At 44.3% G+C, this 20,881-nt stretch overlaps 1 protein-coding gene and 1 long non-coding RNA gene across 39 annotated transcripts in view; one reads left to right on the top strand and one right to left on the bottom strand.

Moving 5' to 3' along the window:
* The window catches only part of GATA5 (GATA binding protein 5), a 2,064,317-nt gene that overhangs the window by 507,242 nt on the left and 1,536,194 nt on the right, over nt 1-20,881 (bottom strand). The window contains exon 22 of one of the 38 annotated variants that reach the window (XM_068262901.1): nt 8,430-8,545. The exons of the other annotated variants lie outside the window; for them this stretch is intronic. The gene's annotated coding sequence lies outside the window, so the exon portion shown is untranslated. The remainder of the gene's footprint in view (nt 1-8,429; nt 8,546-20,881) is intronic. 38 annotated transcript variants of the gene reach the window in all.
* The window catches only part of LOC137541565 (uncharacterized), an 89,793-nt gene continuing 73,232 nt past the window's right edge, over nt 4,321-20,881 (top strand). Inside the window, exon 1 of the long non-coding RNA XR_011025215.1 lies at nt 4,321-4,384. This is a non-coding gene — a long non-coding RNA (uncharacterized lncRNA). The remainder of the gene's footprint in view (nt 4,385-20,881) is intronic.

Genomic DNA, 20,881 nt, shown 5'->3' with positions numbered 1-20,881 from the left:
GCAGTCATGGAAGGGAACGGGGGAGAGGGCAGTCATGGAAGGGAACGGGGGAGAGAGCAGTCATGGAAGGGAACGGGGGAGAGGGGAGTCATGGAAGGGAACGGGGGAGAGGGCAGTCATGGAAGGAACGGGGGAGAGGGCAGTCATGAAAGGGAATGGGGGAGAGGGCAGTCATGGAAGGGAATGGGGGAGAGGGCAGTAATGAAAGGGAATGGGGGAGAGGGCAGTCATGGAAGGGAACGGGGGAGAGGGCAGTCATGGAAGGAACTGGGGAGAGGTAAGTCATGGAAGGAAATGGGGAGAGGGTAGTCATGGAAGGGAACGGGGGAGAGGATAGTCAAGGAAGGGAACTATGGAGAGGGTAGTCATGGAAGGGAATGGGGGAGAGGGTAGTCATGGAAGGGAAGGGTGGAGAGGGTAGTCATGGAAGGGAAGAGTGGAGAAGGTAGTCATGGAAGGAATGGGATAGAGGGTAGTCATGGAAGGGAAGAGTGGAAAGGGTAGACATGGAAGGAACAGGATAGAGGGTAGTAATGGAAGTGAATGGTGGAGAGGGTAGTCATGGAAGGGAACAGGGTAGTCATGGAAGGAAACAGTGGAGAGGGTAGTCATGGAAGGAACGGAGGAGAAAGTAATCATGGAAGGAAACGTGTGAAAGGGTAGTCATGGAAGGGAATGGGGGAGAGAGTAGTTGTGGAAGGGAATGGGGGAGAGGGTAGTCATGGAAGGGAATGGTGGAGAGGCTAGTCATGGAAGGAAATGGGTGAGAGGGTAGTTATGGAACTAGGGAACGGTGGAGAGGGTAGCCATGGAAGGAACAGGTGAGAAAGTAGTCATGGAAGGAATCGGGTGAGAGGGTAGTAATGGAAGGGAATGTTGGAGAGGGTAGTCATGGAAGGAAACAGGGGGAGAGGGTAGTCATGGAAGGGAATGGTGGAGAGGGTAGTCATGGAAAAAAACAGGGGGAGAGGGTAGTCATGGAAATGAACGGTGGAGAGGATAGTTATGGAAGGAAACAGGGGAGAGGGTAGTCATGTAAATGAACGGTGGAGAGGGTAGTTATGGAAGGAAACAGTGGAGAGGGTAGTCATGGAAATGAATGGTGGAGAGGGTAGTTATGGAAGGGAACAGTGAGAAGAAGCAGAGCCTGAAGCTCTGGTAGTCTGCTGAGAAGGGGCACAGACTGTTGCTCTGGTATCTGCTGAGAAGGGGCACAGCCTGAAGCCCTGTAGTCTGCTGAGAAGGGCAAGAAGCTCTGAAAGTCTATGCAGCAGGAACAAGCTGGTAAAGCTGGTCATTTAACCTAATCAAGCAGATAATCCACTAAAAGGAAAATCTCTTAAGGTGCCCATACGTCTCGCAGGTAGGCGGCCGATTGACCATCCGATTCGATAATTATTATCGAATCAGATGAAAACATGTGGTGCAAAGAACATGCCCGATCGAAGTTGCAAACAATTTTGGGCCAAAATTGGTCGCATGTATCGATCAGACATGCTGCAAGATGTTGAGCCGTTGTGGTCAATCGGGTGCGCAACATCAGGACAAGCGACGAAAACTCCGGCCCTGTTCCCCCAGTACATAAATGTACCCCACGTGAGTGTATTTATACATTATCTGTCCTGTGTTGCCCACTGTGCGGTGCCCATACATCATCGGGACCCCCCGCTCTTCTATTAGCAGTACACACGAAGCACGCAGCGCGTTTGTGACATCACACAAGTTCTGCGTGCTATGCGCTGGCGTAGGGTACACCGCTAATGGAAGAGCAGGAGGTCCGGAAACAGATGGGCGTTGCACGGTGGGAAACACAGGGCGCGTAATGTATAAATGCACACATGGGGGTAAATTTATACACTGGGGGCAGCGGTGAGGCAGGGGACTCGGACAATTTTTGAGGTTTAATGCTGAAAACGATCGGGAATTGGCCTGCGGAGTATGGGTAGAGGACAGATTGCTCAGAGATCAGAGAGAGATTTGTCTCTAGGTCAATCCGTCATTCTGACCACTTTTTCAATTTACAGGATGGTAATGCCAAATGAACATACACGTGTACAGGGTGGACACTGCTCATGTAAAGAGTTTTGTGTTATAATTGCATATTAGCAAACTTGACATTTATTTAACCACTTGCTGATCGCATCATGACGCGGCGGCACCCCAAGACCGCCTAACCCCGACGGCGTAAGGTCCTTGGGGCATGGTTTGCAGGAGATCGCGCGTGCCGATGCGCACATTCCTGCTTGGATGGAGGAGCTCCACTCCACATTCAGTCTCCCAGCGGCGTTTGCCGCTAGGAGACTGTTAGACTAGCTCTTAAATCTGCAGTGACCCAATTTGAGAAAATTGGCATGGTCTTTAGGGGGGTTTAACACTGCGGTCCTCAAAAGGTTATAGACACTTTTGGAGCATATGTGGTGTTCATACATCTGGCCTGTAGATGTCACTGTTCTACTTGTGTTACTGCATAAGATTATCTAGACTGTGGTGGGTAGTTGGTTCCTGTTCTGCCTGGCTAGTACAAGGACAAACACTGACTAAATAATTTACAAATTGGATATTGTAAAAAAAAAAAAAAAAAAATAAGCAGCAATTCCACTCATTACATTTCTTTTACTACAGCTCCTCTTTAACTCTGTTCTGTACTGTCTGTACAGAATCTCTAGCTATCTTCCAAGTCCAATATGAAAAAAGTTGCAATTTCTTTCTTTCTCTGGTTGTAATTCTGTCTATATTTATATCTGATCATCTAAGAAACGCTAGTCAGCAGTGGTTGCTATTGATCTGAAATGTTCAGGACTTTAGGACACCAGAAAGTGCTAGGAGTGGTGGATTATTATGTACTCTGCTACTCCTCTCTGTCAAGCTCTTAATTAACCAGATGATCCAGTTTAAACTAACCTACAAAGCTCTCCACAATCTCCCTCGTGTACATCTCCTCACTAGTTTCTAGATACCAACCCAATCACAATCTCTGCACGACCTTCTTATTTCCTCTTCTACAATTACCTCCTCGCATCCACGTATACAAGATTTCTCATGTGTCTCACCCCTCGTCTGGAATTCCCCTTCCAAAACACACCTGTCACTCTCCAACCTCAGAAATCTTTACGTGCTCCCTCAAAATTCACGCTCTAACTTAGGCCATTCCCCTTCAACCTCCATCCAAGTTGTACTCCTTACTAAAGAACCTTAAAACTCTCTAAACCCCCAGCCCCCCCCCCCCCCCCCATTGCTTCCAATTGTAAGCTCCCAAGGGCAGGGCTCTCTCACCCTTTTATTTCTTGAAATTGATCACTTTGGTGTCTTGGATTTTTTTTATACATTTGTCTCTGTAATTACTATGTCTACCAATTCTGGACTTCAGAGTCTATATTTGGGGTATACCATCCTCTGTATTATTATGTACCCCATGATTGCTTCTTACTTTGTACAGTGCCACAGAATAGGTTGGCGCTTGGTAAATCAATACTAATTATACCTTAATGATTGCATTGTGCCGAATTTGCCCCTCCACTTTTCTGGCAAATCTGATGTGACGAAGTAATCTCTCATATTACCCATCCCCCTGTGACCAAACAGAAAAGGTTCAAGTGTTGCTGGCAGCATTTAGGGAGTATACAAAAATATATATATATTTTTTTTTTTATACAAAAATATTTAAATGATTTATGGAAGGCACCGTGACCCCTGTTATCAGAAATAACAGGGGTCACGGTGCCCCGGACGGGTTATTTTTGAAGCTAGTGCGGGGCCAGAAATTGTCCTCGGGACGTTGGCCTGTTTTCTACGACATAATGACCACACTGCGCTTTAAGCTGCCTCCTGAGCCAAGAATAACATAACCCTGCAATGAGTAAACAAGCACGCCCATCGTCAATGCATGTGGACGACCATCCCTGAGCAATGTCCTTTATGCTGGGAACCTTGAGCCCGTGAATACTGCCTCTATTCCAGGCACCTCTCCGTAGGCCGCTTCCCATCCAGCCGGAGATTCCTATCCTTAAGGCTTTGCTATCCCATCTATCGCAAGGCTCCATCCCCGGGGAGGATGCAAGAATTGCTCTGTGTTAAGGTGCTTTGCTATGAGTGTGAGGGAGGTGGAGAAGCCGGTGATGGGGGTGGTTGTGCATGCTGGAGGAGGGTGGTATTTTCTCTTGCGCTCTCTCAAAGTATAGACTAATACCATTACAGAGCCTGTTTTATTTTTTTTTCCCTTTTCCTGCATTAGAGATTGGCTCTGGGAGAGGGGAAGGCGGCTGCAGCATAATATTACCTTGTGATTCTATGACCCTCCTCTATGCATCCCTAACTCTCAAAAGCTGATTCAGCGTTCAGCTCCAGCTCTGGTGACTCCACTGCTGCAACAGACTCGTCTGTCAGGGTATGTGTCTCTCTCTATGCTCTCCCTCCTCCGACTGCACCAAGCGACCTGCTCCATTCAAACTTGACTGGTGACTTGCATGAGCATCCCTTGATTGCAGGAGGCTGCCTGTGTCTCCCTCTCCCTGGCTTTGCATTAGGGGTGCGCGAGTGTGCTGCTCTGCTTGGCTTGTTCAGGGTGAAATTACTCATGGCAGGATTCTGCAGCGCAAGCAGGCGCAAGCACATGTATCAGCCAGAAACCTTACAACTTTGACATGCAATCACTGGGGCAGGCTTAACCTGTTGGTGGCTGGCTGGCGGAGGCCTTTGCGTTGTTGGTGGCATGGGAAATACGGTGTACAAGATAGAAAGAAGGAAAACAAAAATACTGGGTTTGTGTTTAATTAGGAGCATTCTTTGCTTGATATTGTATTTGTCAATTTTTAGTCACAGCAGGTTTATGCTATTTTTTTACAATGGTTTGGGTTCATAAGATAAGTCTTACTTCATTTTATTGGGATAAATATAATGACTGTCATTTAAAGAGTTGAATTATCTTAGTAAACTGTCTATGCATTGCTGATGTAATAGTTCTTTATGTCAAACTTGTAATGTAAGAAAAGAAGGGACTTCTAGCAAGCAATCAGAAATCATTTTTTTTTATTACTGCTCTAAAGTGTTGTAAGGTCAAATGTGATTGGCTGCGAAGGTTTGCTGCACTGTAGATATGCTGTTTTATCTAATGACACCACATGTGTGTTTCCTGCTTGTGTCTGTATATCTGTCTATCTATCTATCTAGATACACGGTATATAGACTCGCACACAAACACACATGAAATAATATATTGCTAGACACAGGTGTGATTTGGTGTAGCCAGAACTGTGCTTACATTTGAATATTCGGTTTTGTGCTGTTGGTTGCACTGAATGCTTCTGATCTCTGAGTAAAGTTTGTTTGATTTTTTTGGGGGGGCTATACATTATTAAAAGAGGAATTTATATTTAGCCATAAATGCAGTATTGCAGAAAGCTCACAAATGATGATTTGTGAGAATTGCAGCAAGGGGAAAGGTGTGTATTTCTTTGCATTTGGTATTTTGGGCTGTTTTTGCCACTGTACTCCTACCTGGATAGCACAGGTTACAATGAACGCCATTGTGATATTGGCTCTTAATGGTGAAAGCTAAATGTTACCTCTTATTTCCAGTCTCCGATAAATCAGTAGCAATTATTCACAGATACAGTTAAAAGGTCTCACTGAGATACTTTCAAGTCACTGATGAACCACAACACCCAGCATACTGCTCTTGTTTCTTACGTATTACATTACTGCCCTGTGGTGGGAGGAAGGCATGTGAGGCTAACATGCATTGCTGTAATATTCACAATATCCATCCCCATACCAGTGACAGGCTGTGTGGCCTTGCAGGTCTCCTAGCCCCAGGCTAGACAGACCGATAGATAGATAGATAGATAGATAGATAGATAGATAGATAGATAGATAGATAGATAGATAGATAGAAAGATATAGATTGTAAGCTCGCAAGGGCAGGGACCTCCTCCTAGTGTCTCTTACTCTGCTGTAATTTATCATATGAACATGTACCAGTATTGGAGATGTCTCACACCTTACATCAGTATTTGTATTGCTGGATGTCCTGATTGTGTAGAGTTTTCATGTATCTATGCTCCCTAATATTTGTTTCATACTATGAATAGCGTTACAGATAATGTTGGTGCTGTAGAAATTAAAAAAAAAAAAGTAATAAATATATAGGCAGATAGATAACATAGATAGATAGATAGATAGACAGACAGACACAGTAGCGCCCCAGAAAACATGATTGATTGCTTTGGTCACTTGCTATTCTCACATCCATTCTCAGCCTCCACATACTGGTGTGTACACATTCCTGGCCACATCCCCTATTGATTTCAGGATCTTTGCAACTATTGACAAGTAACTGATACCCGGCTATTCTTCGGGATTCATGTGCGCACGGACAGATCCTTAAAACGTGGTCTTGTGGAGAATATCCTTTAGGATGCTGCTAATTGGATCCCCCCCCCCCTCCCCAATTAAACAAAACTTTGCGGGGGACAAAGCAGGTGCAGTCCCCTAGCCCCTTCCCTCCCTAGACAGCCGAAATTCCCAGAGCGTGCTGAGATAGGTGTGCCCGTGACAGATGTCCTCCCGGGTTCCCAACTGACACTACAAATCTTGCAGTCATGAGACGATAATGGAATGCAGAGTTACCGTACCGTGTTTGCATGCACTGGCTCTGATATGCTTAAGTAATACACGCTGTCAACGAGGACATCCGTATTCCAAAGTCACAAGTCTTTTATTTTAATATGACTCATATATACACACATATTTAAAACACTTAAAAGCACATGCTAGTGAGAAATGTTGGTAAAAGGGCTGGGAGAACTTGCAACTCTTCAGAACACAAATATTGTCGGTTATAACGTGCGTGTCGAGGATTGTTTGGCAATGCAATCGGCTTCATATGGCATTACGCTGCCGCCAGATGCTTGCGGACGACGCATAACAATAGTTGCATGACGATGAGCCTCTCCTGCTGCTATTGTATTAACTACAGTAAGACGCAGAGGTATTGCAAAAACAGGCCTGCGGTAAAAACTCCAAACTATCCTTGCAAGCCACCTACTTTATATTAGGCGGTTGACTTTTTATGGCGTCCTTAAAATTTTAGGTGGAATAATAATCTTGCAATGTAAAACAAAGCTGTAAAAACGGGCGATAATTCAGAACGCGCCAATGGTTGTTTCTGCACGGCAGAAATAATGGCACTGGTTCAGAAGAGAACAGCAAACAGCAATTACAGAATGGGGGGGTATCTGTCCCCTAGAATAAAAAAAAAACACAATCTAACAAACACGAGACAAGATCTGCTTCCAGGAGATGCTAAATGCTTTTATTACATTGGGAAACTGACTTTTGACAGTGTATTTATTTTTAAAGGACTTTGTGCAGTCCTCCCCAACAGCTAATGCACGATGAGATTTTTCAGCAGATTTACTGTCCGATTGATTTTCCGATCATTTTTCTTATCAATTTCCATTCCCTGCTATGAGAAATCGATCTGAAAAAAAAAAAAAAACTATTGAAAATAAGATCGGACCTGTCTGAAATGATCTATCAAACCATCTATCTGCGAAAATATCTCACGGTGTACTCCCACCATAAGACACATACAGGCCTGCGACTACCCAGTCCGACCGTTTGCCTGCGATTATTTCAAGAGGGCGATGGGATTAATTAATGAGACAAAGATCAATGTGCAGCAGTGGCCCGTTGCAACCAATCAGCAATCTTCTTTTGGGCTAATCAGGCTGCTCAGAGTGAAAAGAGCACTGAAATAGGATGGATTTGGGACGCTGCATTGTTCACCATTAACATTTTATTCTTGTCTTTATAAAACACAACTTATGATGCAGCCTTGTCAATATAAGGGGTGTAGATTATAAGCAGAGCACTGTACCCAGACAGCTTGCAATCTAACACACTGCTGCCTCTCTATACTGAGCGTGCCACAAAGTCACACCTTTCCTGCATGCTGCACATTTGCAGGTGTCATGCCTGGACAGATGTTCTAGAATTAAATGGAAGCTGTGAAGAAAAATACTAAATATCAGAAGCATCTGGTGGAAGCTGGCTACATAACTCATGCTGATTCTGGGGCAGTGACTGCCTTTGCAGTTAGGCTAAGAACCACATTTCTTGCCCAGGAATAAGCATGAGATTGGGATGCGGTGCTGCAGCACAGATTCCCTGTAATTTTCTAGTAATGGATATCATTTTTTATTTATTTTTACCAACGAATGTTAAATAACCTGGCAAAATAGATCAGTCTGATGTACATTATAAAATAAATGCAATTATTACTTTTCTGACAATAAGTCCCATGTTTCAGAGTGGTAACACTGCAATGGCATAACACACCTTCCTGTTATTTGGAAAGCACAAGGTAGCTGTAGGCATAAGCTAATATTCACTCAATCTGGTCAATAAGAAGCTTGAGAATTCTGATGTACCTTTTCAGTTTGTGGCTATTGTGACTTCTGTTCATATCTCTGGTTTCGGGGGATAACTGTTCTCCAGGAAGGAACTCGCTGGCTCCCCATCTTGCCTCATGGTAAGGTGTCTGCCGCTGCGCAGGGGGGACAGAAAACTGTGTGATTGGCAGGGGTACACATCCACCTCCTATGGGCATAACCCCTGTCTAAAGTACAAGCACAGTGCAGTAACCAAGAGCAACCAATCAGCAGTCTGTTTCGTCTGATAACTCCAAACTGATGAAAGGTTGAGTTGTTTTGGCTGTTGTGACATGCAGCATTTTTTTACCTGAATGACTTCACTCTGCATGCAGCTGACTTTCCCCCATTGTCCGCAGTGTCTTGTTTAGCAGAGCTCTGCACAGTGGCTGGAGATACCCGGCATATTGCACCCGTGTAAAAGATGTAATTACTACAGGCTACGCTTATTCACTATTTCCTCCTTTTTGGATAACGTATATTTATAGATGAACTCAAGCCATAAACGACTGGCTCGCCAATTTTTTTTTATACTGTCCCTTTTACAGATAAACGTATTTGCACACACGCCGAGATGTACACAATTCAGTAAATGCAGAAATGCGTTAAGGCGTTCTTGTCGTCTCTGGGGAGCGGTGATATTAATCAGTGCTCAGGAAGACTGTCCATTCAAAGAATTCAATCCCACTTTCCCTAGTCATTAGCAAAAACCATTGGATTATTGACTCAATTAGCTCTATTATACAGGGGGAGACTGCCGATGCCTTTATAGCATAAAAGGGAGGTTTAAAGAGTTGTTATCATCCGTACAGGGATAATATATACAATTTAGCGTTTATATAACCCTATAGTGGATTCCAGATACCTTAATAAAGACGTTTGCCAGTTCTGTCACTACGTATGGCTCCGATCAATCTTGTCCCTTTTACTTATCTCAATGGTCTTAATTGAGGGATGAAATAAAGCAAAATTTAAAACAACAAAAAGAAGCAGGATTTTATCTTGATTAAAGGCTTGTTCACATTATAAAACGCACAGCGCATAGGTATAATGCAAACGCTTTTCCTACGATTTTTGCAAACACCAAAAACTAGCTTTGCAAAGCATATAGTAAAGACACTGCATTGCTTCATGCAAGTGGGAAACACAATATGGACTTTGGCCTGGAAACCACTAGGAGCGCTTTTCTGAGCGATTTGAAAAGCTCTTGCTAATGTAATGCTATGGGTGTGATCCCACTGGAGGGATGTGATTCAGGGTCGTAGCAATAGCCATAGCAGCCAGGGCTGTGGAGTCGGTACAAAAATCTTCCGACACCAACTCCGACTCCTCAGTTTCTGAAACCACGACTCCGACTCCAACTCCGACTACGGGTGCCCAAAATTGCCCCAACTCCGACTCCTCGACTCCGACTCTGACTCCACAGCCCTGATAGCAGCCATAGCAACTGCTATGGGTCCCTGGAGCAGTCGGCCCAGGTTGTACCTGATGTGTTCAATATTAACTTTCCATTGTTTCTCCACCCTCTGACTTTCTCTCTTAGCCCATGGACCATACACAGTGTACATTGCACAGAATGTAAATTGCAGGGGGCAGATTGCAGTGCTCAAAAGTGCCTAGTCCTGAGGGCCCCATAAAAATTTTGCTATGGGGCCCCATAATTTCTAGCTATGCCACTGATGTGATTGTATAAAAATCCCCCGTAGCATTGCATTAGCAACAGCTGTTTCAATTCACTAGTGCTTAGAAAAGGCGTCTCGTGGCAATGCCATGTGAAATAGCACATGGCATTGCAAGTACCAAAATGCATGTTACTGAAGTTGAGTCGGCAGTGAGTGTAGGGGAAAAAATAACTTTATTATCAAGCAGTGAGGAAAAAGACAAAAAATGTGGTGGTCATACTATATGAATAAAATGGAACGTGTGTGTTATAGAAAGGGAGAGAGAGGAATTGTGGCCATACACCTGCAGCAGAGCTGGATCATCCACAAGGCCAAACTAGGCAGTTGCCTGGGGCCCAAAGAGAGTCTAAGGGCCTGGCAGATGCTAGCCCCCACTAAATTTTACTGAAAAAGCCAGGTGACCATCAGTCACGTGTGCAAAAGCTGCTATCCTGCCCTGGGCCCCATTTCATCTTAATCCTTTTCTGACCTGTAGATGGCCATCTGACATGCCTAAACTATAGATCCCTCTGTGATCGGAATCTGATCAGAGAGGAATCTATTCCATTCACATACTGCCAGTAGATATTCAATACATTTCACCATGAAATCTATTGAAGATCTATCCAGCCGTAGCGTTGCACTGCCTGCTACACAGCAATGCTACGGGCCATCAATCTGCCGCCGCACTGGTTAGATAACAAATTTCTATTTCAGGTGAAAATCGATTTAAATTACGATCAGGTGGGCATGTTGGGGCATTAATCTTTGGCAAATGAATGAAGCTCTGCATTTGCAATGGACAATATAATTGCACTGAAACATGATGCAATTATATTTCAAGGGGACTTTCACACTGGTACCATATATACTCGAATACCTCGTATCTACGGTAAGTCGACTCCAATATTCAACCCTTCTAATGGTGGCCATACATGGTACAATTTTTTCATACAATCTTACCATTTCTATGTAATATAAGGGAACTGCATTAATTGTCCTTTCAGTATATTCACTTAATTTACCCTTATACTACATAGAAATGGTAAGATTGTATGAAAAAATTGTACCATGTGTGGCCACCATTACATGGATTTTTTTTTATTGACTCAAGTAGAAGTCTACCCAGCAAAGGTAAAGGCTGCAGTTGGGGCTCAGGAGGGGTTAATGACTGCACTGCATACAGTATTGTAGCCATTAACCCTTCATGTCCCTTAAGTGCAGCCAATACCTCCTCCAGGCCCCCAAGTGCTGCAATTATTCACTCCCTTTTACGCAGCCCAGTATTCCCCCCCCCCCCTCCCCCTGCCCTTTCCTTGTTGATTGCTGTGACCAGGACTTTCAGACCTGTGTTTTCTTGGCGTTTCCTTTCCTCAAAGTGTCACTTACCACAGGGTAAATTGCTGCAAATGGGATGTCACCATTAGTACACACATTACTCAGTGTGCTGAATGTTGCCCGTGACTCGTGTATATGTCGACCCCTGTACTTTTATTAAGTGAATCAGACCTACATTTCTACACTTATATACGAGTATATACAGTAGTTTTGCACTGCGGTGCAACAAGTCACAGCCTGCATGCATGGTGTGGGGTGCAGTACAAGCTGGGCTGGATTTAGGCCATGGCCACCTAAGCTATGGCCTAGGGCACCAAAGGAGCAAGGGCACCAAAGCAGTAGGCTAAACTGGTGTAGCATTTGCGAAGAGAGATCAGGCGAGCACCTGACCGCGGTACTCTGCTACCAGCCGCCTGTGCAGCAGCCACCTTGCTCTCTGTGCACGTTTGCATTGTGGATATTGACTTGGGCAGCATTGGAGACAGGAAAGGAAGAGGAAGTTCTGCACTGGAAATGAGCAGGGAAATGAGTGACACTGATAGCTGCTGTGGTGTAAAAGCGAGCTGTCTACCTATACTGAAAGGGGGAGGGGAAAGGAGGGATTAAGGGAGTCATTTGGCTACCTATACTAGAGGGAAAGGGTGGAGGGGTCATCTGGCTACCTATACTGGGGGGTCATCAGGCTACCTATACTAGAGGGAAGGGGGGAGGGTATCATCTGGCTACCTATACTGAAGGGAAGGGGGTAGGGGTCATCTTGCTACCTATACTGGAGGGAAGGGGGAGGGGGTAATCTGGCTACCTATACTGGAAGGAAGGGGGAGGAGTCATCTTGCTACCTATACTGGAGGGGGAGGAGTCATCTCGCTACCTATACTGAAGGGGAGTGGCTGGTGACAGTGGCCTTGGTCGGTAAAGAGTACAAATCTGGCCCTGGGTGCAAGCATGTCTATGCTGCACACTACACATCGCATTTTATTTCGCATTGTATTGAAAAAATGTGTTGTGACTTTTCATTACCTTTGCGGTGCGATGCTATTTCTGTGAATGTGCACCAGGGATGTAATTAGAGGGGAGCAGCCCTTGTGATCGCAGTGGGGCCCGGAAGTGTGGGGGGGCCTAACTACTAACCTTCCCTTCCTCCGATACAGGGACTATACTTCAGATCAGGTGTTTTGTGGCTGCACATGTTATGGGTGTAAAGATCATGATGGCCACACTTGTTTTATTACCCTTGTGACATGGGCCATGAAGGGCACCAAGGGTAGGCAAGGGAAGGGGTGTGAACATTGAGGGTGGCTCCATTAAAGTTTTGCGGGGAGGGCCCCATGAATTGTAGTTACTACTGATGCATACAAGAACAGATGTAGTGTGAAAGTGGCCTTAGAGGGAGACGGGTGGGATTTGGGAAGGGAGGCACACAAGCAATGCAGAAAGAAAATTTCACCTTGGTCTTTTTCTTCTTCATTAACTAGTCAGATTCAAGAGATTGGCTTATAAAAGTGAAAACTGGCCAAGTGTATCCTTCTTTATGGCATGAAGCATAGAGTGGGTGGAAAAGAGTGATATGAGGGGCTGGGCCCTGCAGCCTATAGGCAATGCCTTTGGGTGTCCCCGGGGAGTAAAATACAGCTGATAAGGATGATTTAAAACACTGCTGTGCATAGAGATTCTAAGGACATGATGAAATCAAGTGAAAGGTGCTGCATTTCCCAACCCAACAAATGTGCTGCAACAGAAAAAATAAATTGCTATTAATGGCGTTCCTTCACACCGAGGTGCTGCAGTATGCTGGAAAAAGTCCTGCATTCTGGTGCACTGCTAAACGTTTCCCTTTAGTGCCTCCAAAAACAAAGATCGGAACAAGAAAAACAAGGAAATTGTACAGCAATGCAACACAGCTGATCGCATACATTCCTGTTGTGACCAAGCCCTACAGGCAGAATCTCTTAGGCTACATTCACAGTTCCCATTGTGTTCGCTATAACAACTGGAATGCAACACAATGGATCAGCAAAGCAGTGCCGTGTGTTATCTGCGCGCTGCGCCAGGTGCAGTGAAGCATGCAGCCGATGAAACATATGCTTCACTGTACCCGTTAACGCTCCTGTTTTGCATGCAATGCATTACCATGCGTCAACCGCAATGCACCCGCCGCAGTGTGACCATCACATAGGTGGTACACTACAATGTGGTATGCTGGGTGACAAAATGGCCGTTACAAAGCACTGCAGCGCACCACTGTGAATGAAGCCTTATGGTCCTTTCACATTGTGTCCGTTGCATTCCGTCACATCGGACAATCTCACATCACAATGCAGTGAAATGATATTCCTATGGTGCTGTCAAACTGAGTGCACTGCAGGGGCTTCCAGAGCTGCATGTATTTTAGGTTTAAGGTGAACACACACTATACAATTAAAAGATCCAATTTTACACCAATTCGATAAACAGGATCGGTTGTCCTGAAAAATTGAACGTTTTATTTGTTTTTGATTGAGAAATCCGATGAAATTTCCAATTTTTTTTATGAAAACATCACTTCTGTTGTGTCGCGCCGTACCACAGAAGTATGAATGTCTATATAGACTTTAATTGTCTGGCGGTGGGGTGCGGTAAAAATACTGCACTGAACCAGTGTGAAAGGGCCCTCAAGGTCACTTCACACCAAGCTAGACCCAGAACTCAGAACTGAGTCCGTATAGCAGATTTACATTTCGTAAATTGCACACAGATTGAGAGGAGAGGACGGGGGGGATAGTTAAATTTTGCACCTGCTTCAGGATGACCAAGCCCCCACTAGCCGAGCTCCCTAGCACACTCATGCCAGGATCCAGGCTCAGAATAGAATCTGCTGCGTAACAAATGGGAGCCAATCAGAGGGAAGGCTTACTTACAACAGCCAGTTGCTGTAGTCATTCAGTGAAACACGGGTTGATTCACAAATCATTTGTCTTAAATTTTATCAATTTAAGGCCTGTTTCCACTACACCCGCACAGGATTTCGGATTAACAAACACAGCCTATTGAAACTGATAGGCTCCATCCAAATTGTGCAGAAAAAAAAAAGATGTATGCTGCAGATTTCCGCAGAACGCATACAAATCCCCATAGCCATGTATGGCACAGCTGGAGGGAATTGGATGCGAATTCGCATCAGCATGGCCCATGTCTATTTTGGAAACATGTGCGGCACCCCTGTGGAAGCTCAGCCTTACTTTCCTTTCAAATCAATTATAAGGGAAGATAACCCATGAGATAAATAGATCAGGTACGGAACAGGAAAAAAGGAGCAGGCGCCCTTATAGAAAAATGGCACCGCAATTGGCGACTATTATAAAAGCTGCAATCTGTGGCAAAATTTGGGCGCATGGCATTGGCATGCCTCGGATCCCGCTATCGGGCACCTCTAGACGCCCAAATTTACCTTCTTTGTCGCAAATCATGGCTTTTATAATCGGCACAATTTACGGCAAAGACGATAAATTTGGGCTCCTGGAGGTGCCCGATAAGATCGCAGGCACCAAGACAAGCGGATATGCAAATTGCGGATTTACATAGCGGACGCAGAGGTTATTTTACCAATTTTCTACTAGCAGCAATCCCCGGCGCCCTTTTTTCCAGGTGCGTTTTTTACATGTAGCGATCAGGAGAGATAAATCATGAGTTGATAAGTAAACGAGATAATTTATGAAATAAGTATCTTGAATGAAACATAGTTTAACTATTTATAACGCTTTACTTCTGCTGGGTGCGTTATATCAGCTCTCAGACTTCCTGTGCTGTGTGCCAGCAGAAGCATGTACCTGCTTGTTAAATAATAATTATAATAAAAAGCACAGAATTTGCAACATATTCAATTTACCCCTCGTTAAGCCATAACCTCATTCTCTCTTACCCAGCTAGTTAATCCATAATTAATACTCTATTAGGAATTAGTTACCGATGTAATTAGCTTTGTCCTTCCCCTAGTCTCAGAAGGTGGGGATTCTACCCAGTTATCCCCTAAATAAGCATTAAAGCAAACCAGAGAGAAAGTCACATCCGTACCCCAGTGGAGGGAAGAATCTGGATCGGAAATGGATTAAGATGAAACGGTGCCCTAGGCAACATGGCAGTTTTTACCCACTGCTGATGAACCACTTGCTTATTTAGTAAGATTTGATGGGGGTGGCACAATGGTGTAGTGGTTAGCGCACTCGCCTTGCAGCGCTGGGTCCCAGGTTTGAATACCAGCCAGGTCAACACCTGCGAGGAATTTGTATGCTCTCTTTGGAAGTTATCTGCATGGGTTTCCTCCGGGTACTCCAGTTTCCTCCCACACCCCAGAAACATACAGATAAGTTAAATGGCTTCCACCTAAAAAAATAGCTTTTACTTCTCCATACATACGCTACACAATACATTCATAGGCATAAGACCATGGTAGGGACTAGATCGTGAGCCCCTCTGAGGGACAGTTAAGTGACAAGCCAATATACTCTGTACAGTGCTGCATAATATGTCAGCACTATATAAATACTAAATAATAATGGTGGCTAACAACCGCGGCTCTGTACTACTGTGCATGCACAGATGGGCTCAGTCGGCTATTGTGCGCACTTTAAACAGGAAGAGGAGCTGTGCGGCCCTGATATTGACAATGTCTTGTCGCTAATCTTATGGAGGGCTGCGCTCAGCAATAGGGGACCAAGGAATAGCAAGGGTAGCCTCAATAGGATCCTGAAGCTTCCATCTCTTAAAGGTAAGTATCTGATTTTGTTCCCAAGCTTTGGCTCGGGTGCACTTTAAATGAAGCACAGGTACACTTTAAAGAGACTATAACCCCTATACGATCACTTCCCTCTGTTCTGAAGAAACATTGTGTAGGTTTTGCTTTTCATTTAGGTACAGGGTGTATTTATTTTCATCTCTACAACCCTCTGTCCAAATAGCAGAAGAAATATTCTCCTCTGTAATTTTATTTCAAAAATCACTGATGAAAATATTTGTTCTTTTTACCTTTACAATAAAATAACTTGGGTAAGATACTACCAACCAAGAAGGAGTTGGTCCACAAAACAAAAAAGCTTTGTTTGGCTCGGAAGTTTTAGCGTCTCAGTTCAGTGTAACGCTATGTACACACCATACACACATCAGATAAAAAATATTTTTAACAAACTCGTTGAGCAATACATTGTAAAAATATTATAACAAATTTGAATGACCTCAAAAGTTACAGATAAACAATGATTTTTGAGCATGCTGACCAATCTAACTTGTCAGGTATTTTCAGGTGATAGCCATGCTGGATAGTTGGTTGTCACAGAAGTTGTTAAATTCTGAACGATCCTTTCCGCTAACTGCGAGATTGAGAATTACATAGCGTGGCGTCAGGTCAAATGACCTTTTCTTTATGGGGCTTTGAAAGTTAACAAACTGATGTCTTTTTACTCTTTGTTATTTCTCAAAATCTTCAGCTATGATAACAAGAGTTGTGTAGGCGGCCTCTGCCTAACCACTCTCTGTTCTTTTGCTTCCGGAACCCTCAATGGAAAGCACACTTCTGATACGCCTCTTCCTGTAATGCGGCAGTACAATCGCATCACCTCCGGTTGTCTAGAACGATCGTGTTGGTAGACATCGTTCAGTACTGTTTGCAATACGTGGAAGGCATTTAGGAAGCATCGTTGGTGGAAGTCAGTTGTTAGTTGATGATCATTTGTTAAAGTGACTTCTGTCAAGCATGTCTACGTAGCTTAATTTTGCAAGCTGAAAGACTTTTTTCTCATCCATAATTATAAGGAAAGACAGAGTGACTGCATAATTAAAAGCACACAGGTGAAGCACAAAACTCTCTCCAGTTTATAAGGGGTTTGAGAACTACAAGAAGGGTAAAGGCCCATACACACGTCGGATTTTTGCGAACGACCCGTCGTTTGAACGTTCCGTCGTACGCACGTCAAATCCGACGTGTGTACAGACTATCGTTCGGGTGATAAGACTGGGCGGATCGCTGAAAATCAGTCTTATCACCCGAACGATAGTCTGTACACACGTCGGATTTGACGTGCGAACGACGGAACGTTCAAACGACGGGTCGTTCGCAAAAATCCGACGTGTGTATGGGCCTTAAAGGTAACCCGCAGGTCAAAACTAGAAATGGCCACTGAGAGGCTAATTATTCTGGCTTGCATTCATATTCAATGCAAATAAATGTGAAACTTGAAAAATTAGAATATCGTGCAAAAGTCCATTTAGGTCGGTAATTCAACTTAAAAGGTGAAACTAATATACAAAATAGACTCCATACATGCAAAGCAAGATATTTCAAGCCTTTATTTGTTCAAATTTGGATAATTATGGCTTACAGCTTATGAAAACACCTCAAAATCAAATCTCAGGCCATTAGAATATTGTGAAAAGGTTTAATATTCTAGGGTCAGAGGGCCAGATTTATCAATAGTGTCAGAGAGAAAATTCTTAGGTTTCTAGAAATCATACAAAATTGTCTCAGACATTTTAAGAAGGTGCAATTTCTTTCTTAAAGGACAACTTTAGCGAGAGGTATGTGGAGGCTTCCATATGTATTTCCTTTAAAACAATACCAGTTGCCTGGCAGCCCTGCTGATCTATTTGGCTGCAGTAGTGTCATAATTACACCAGAAACAAGCATGCAGCTAATCTTGTTATATCTGACAATAATGTCAGAAACACCTGATCAGCTGCATGCTTGTTCAGGGGCTATGGCTAAAAGTAGCACATAAAAAGATTACTGTGCACCTGTCTCTTTAAGACCTTTTATTTAGTATGCAATATACAGCCACAAATGCAACAGCTTGACATAGTATAAAGATGCATCAAACCTGGATGATGGAGGGTGTCTGGTGAGCGGGGAAGGGTGACCAGGGGATGAACAGGACGGCACTATAGCCGTTTCACGCCAAAACCTGCGCTTGCTCACGTGCAATGTCCTTGGAGAGACAGCGCCGTGCGGCTCCCTTTGTAGGACCTTCAGGCCGTGCCTCCGATAAGCCGACCCTCAAGAGAACTAGCCGAGTGTATTTTTCTACTTTAGTGTACTAATTCCCTATAGCTAAAAGTATTAGAGATGGAGGATTAGCAGGACTGCCAGGCAACTTGTATTTCTTAAATGACAACTGAAGGGATATGGAGGCTGCCATATTTATTTCCTTTTAAACAATACCAGTTGCCTGGCAGGCTTGCTGATCTCTTCAGCTGCAGTAGTGTTTGAATCACAACAGAAACAAGCCTGCAGCTAATCTTGTTAGATCTGACAATAATGTCAGAAGCACCAGATCTGCTGCATGCTTGTTCAGGGTCTATGGCTAAACGTATTAGAGGCAGAGGATAGCATAGCCACACAACTGGTAATGTTTAAAAGGAAATGCATATGGCAACCTCCATATCCCTCTCGTTACAGTTTTCCTTTAAAAGGAAATACATATGGCAACCTCCATATCCCTCTCGTTACAGTTTTCCTTTAAAAGGAAATACATATGGCAACCTCCATATCCCTCTCGTTACAGTTTTCCTTTAAAAGGAAATAAATATGGCAGCCTCTACATACCTCTCACTACAGTTGTCATTTAAACTGTTCTAAAACTGGAGGAGCTACTTAAGAAGGATTCTTAGAATTGGTGCAGTCTGTGAAATAATCCTCTGAGTGAGGTAAGACGTACTGAGGCAGCATTAACACAGGAAAAGATTACTTTTTTAATTGGAAAAAAGCAGCAGTCAGAGCCCTTCTTAGGGTAGGATGGACTGAATGATGTCAGTCAGTCCAGATACTCCTGCTTTCATAAAAAATATCACAACTCCCCCTTATAAAACCCAGACAGCAGCTATACTGACAGCTGAGAAAGAGAACTTTAATTCAGCCATGTGGGGAAAAACACTGCATACAGTACAAGCTGACAGTGCACCCCCCAGTGTGGCAGCCTTGTATGCGTTTTATAAGTGATATTAACCACTTCTTATTCCTACGACAGATTAGCACTAGTTTTGCACTTTTCTACCAGTAAGCCAATTTTAGAAATTCATGCAAAACTACTGCAAAAGTCTTCTTATTTTGTAAGAAGAGAATTTGCTCTCACAACACTTGTAGATTAAAATTGTGATTAAAGAGAACCCGAGGTGTGTTTGAAGAATATTATCTGCATACAGAGGCTGGATCTGCCTATACAGCCCAGCCTCTGTTGCTATCCCAAACCCCACTAAGGTCCCCCTGCACTCTGCAATCAGACATAAATCACAGCCGTGCTGTGAGGCTGTGTTTACATCTGTAGTGTCAGTCTCGGCTGCTCCCCCGCCTCCTGCAGAGCTCCGGTCCCTGCCCCTTCCCTCCAATCAGCAGGGAGGGAAGGGATGCAGGCGGGGACTGGAGTTCTGCAGGAGGCGGGGAGAGCAGCAGACTGACACTATAGAGATAAACACAGCCAGCTCTGACAAGCTGTTTGTCAGCAGCGTGGCTGTGATTTATGAGGGATTGCAGAGTGCAGGGGGACCTTAGGGGGATAGCAACAGAGGCTGGGCTGTATAGGCAGATCCAGCCTCTGTATGCAGATAACATTCTTCAAACCCACCTCGGGTTCTCTTTAAATAGATAGGAAATAAGAAGACTAGAAATCTCTGCCCCCCCCCCCCCCCCCCAAAAAAAACAAAAAACAAAAAACAAAACAAAACAAAAAAAACAAGCAGAAACTAGAAAGGCAGGATAATATAAAAGTAAACAAACAAACTTTACAGTATAGGTAGGCAGGTATAGGTGTCCCCAGTATAGATAGCCAGGTATAGGTGCTCCCAGTATAGGTAGCCAGCTACAGGTGCCCCAGTATAGTTAGCCAGTTATCGGTGCTCCCAGTATAGATAGCCAGCAATAGGTGCCTCCAGTATAGGTAGCCAGCTATAAGTTCTACCAGTATAGGTAGCCAGCCATATGTGCCCCCAGAATAGGTAGCCAGTTAAAGGTGCCCCCAGTACAGATAGCTAGTTTTAGGTGCCCCCAGTGTAGGTAGCCAGTTATAGGTGCCCCCAGTGTAGGTAGCCAGCTATAGGTGCCCCCAGTATAGGTAGCCAGCTATAGGTTCTGCCAGTTATTGATGCCCCCAGTATAGGTAGCCAGCTATAGGTGTCCCCAATATAGATAGCCAGTTATAGGTGTCCCCAGTATAGGTAGCCAGTTATAGGTGCACACAGCATAGATAGCCAGCTACAGGTGCCCCCAGTATAGGTAGCCAGTTATAGGTGCCCCCAGTGTAGGTAGCCAGTTATAGGTGCCCCCAGTATAGATAGCCAGCTATAGGTGTCCCCAGTACAGATTAGGCAGTTATAGGTGCCCCCAGTATAGGTAGCCAGTTATAGGTACCCCAGGGTTATGAGGGGGGAGCTGCAGGCACACACAGCGGCAGGGTGGGAGGCCAACTCCCCCTTCCTCACTTTGGGCTCCCCTTC

Source organism: Hyperolius riggenbachi, chromosome 12, assembly GCF_040937935.1.
Source record: "Hyperolius riggenbachi isolate aHypRig1 chromosome 12, aHypRig1.pri, whole genome shotgun sequence".
NCBI lineage: Eukaryota > Metazoa > Chordata > Amphibia > Anura > Hyperoliidae > Hyperolius > Hyperolius riggenbachi.
This window is presented reverse-complemented; position numbering and strand designations above follow the sequence as displayed.